Genomic DNA, 2,262 nt, shown 5'->3' on the forward strand with positions numbered 1-2,262 from the left:
CACAAAGAGTAGTAACGTCCTTCAGCCACCTATCATATATAGTTCCAGATGTTCAGTCCAAGGGATATTCTCTGCCTGTAAGAGCCTTCAGGGTTTGTCCATGCTGGTTTTTGTTTTGTTGTTGTTGTTGTTTTTTTTTAATTAAAGCACATTGTTCATTTTATTTCACTTATAAATCTATACTAAGCATTAAATAATGATTAAACCATAATCTAAGCACTACAGATACAGTTATTATTGCACTTTGGCTTATGATTTCAAAACTAAATCAGTCACTACTTTTTCTGTTTAAGAAGATGTTATGGTGTTATGTGAATGTATGTTTACTTCTCTGTGAGTGTGCATGACGCTCTGTAGGTCAAGACAGCTTTTGGGAGTTGATTCTCTCCTTCTACCCATGGGTCCCAGAGATTGAACTTGAGAATTCAGGCTTGGTAAGGAATGTCCTTACCCACTGAGGCACCTCCTAAGTCCTATATTTCACATTTTTTAGAGTGGAATTATAAAATTTATCTGTTGAATATTTAATTGTTAATTTTTAAAATAAATTTTTATTAGATATTTTCTTTACTTTCATTTCAAATGTTAATACATTTCCCCCAGAGATCCCATATCCCATCCCCATCTCCCTGTTTTTATGAGGGTGTTTACCCACCCACCCACTCATGCTTCTATGCCCTGGAATTCCCCTACACTGTGGCATTGAACCTTCACAGGACCAAGGGCTTCTCCTCCCATTGATCTAAAACTAGAAATAGCAACAACAAAGAAATCACAAACAGAAACAACCCTGGCAATAGAAAACATAAGAAAGAGATCTGGAGTCATAGATGCAAGCATCACCAACAGAATACATGAGATAGAAGAGAGACTCTCAGGTGCAGAAGATACCATAGAAAATATTGACACAATAGTTAAAGAAAATGCAAAATGCAAAAGGTTCTTGTTTTGTATTTTAGCATAGGTCTAACCCTGGATTTCAAGCTTAAAATGTAGGTTTAACCGTTTTTCCTTCCCTATAGAGGAAAGCATTTCTCTCTATGTCTGGATGCTTGAGCTGTAAAAATGTGATTTAAGTAATCCTAATCTTATCGCCTAGGGCAGTACAACTTTTATTTGTTACACTAAATTCAGAACTCTTATATCTAATCTAGGTTTAGATCTCATGATGACAAATGGATACATGTTCACCTTGGTATATCTGTAAGTGAGATCTCATAAGGATCTAATTTAGCCACCATCCCCCTTCACCTTTTTCTAACCAACTGATTTGTACAAAATGCCACATCAACATAATATGTATACTGGAGTCTTTTAGCTAAATGGGTTTTGTATGTTTGGAGAAGCTATTCAGCTTCCATACACAGTCAATATACAGAATGAAAAAGCAAGACCTTATCTTCTTTCATATAAAAATTCAATGCAAAGCAGATTAAAGACTTAAAATAAGACCCAAAATTATGAAAATACTTGGAGAAAAATAATAAGTATGTGTATTGGAATACACACACATGCACAAACACATGTGTGAGCACAGGTATGTGTATTTGGATCACTTTTGGAGAATGTAGAAGCATGGCACACACACACACACATATATATATATATATATATATATATATATATATATATATACACACACACACACACACACATATGATCTAACTTCAGAAGCACTAATAATAAAATCGAACATATGTAAATGGTATTGTATCTAACTCAATAGTTTCTGTACAGCAAATTGAAAAAAGTTGAAGACAAGCACCTGTAGTTATGAAGGAAACATTAGTTAATTACCATCACACAGCTCCACAGAAAACAACAAATAATCTACTAAAAAGTAGAAGAGTAAGTGTTTCTCAAAGAATACATAGAAATGGAAAATGGGTAGGTATATACAAAGTACTTCTCAGAGTTACTCCTCATCACGAAAATTAAACTTAAATCATAAAGGGATATCTTACTTCAAGAAAGTAGCTATAAAAAAGACAAAACCATTATAATCAAGTAGTAAAAAAATGAGAAAAGTTATATTTTGTACATACTGTTTGTGGGGATGTAAATGAACTGTCATTAAAGCAAAGTCTGAACTCAACAAAAAATAATATTGTAATTTGTTAATTTCAGTAGTGGACAAACCCAAAGGAATTGAAATCGTTATGAAAAGAGTCATATGAACCTACATGTTTATTGTCATATGATTTATAAAAGTCAACATTATAGAAATAATATAGGTGTCCAGTGGCAAATGAATAGATAGAT

The sequence above is a fragment of the Mus caroli genome, chromosome X (assembly GCF_900094665.2).
Source record: "Mus caroli chromosome X, CAROLI_EIJ_v1.1, whole genome shotgun sequence".
Taxonomy (NCBI): Eukaryota; Metazoa; Chordata; class Mammalia; order Rodentia; family Muridae; genus Mus; species Mus caroli.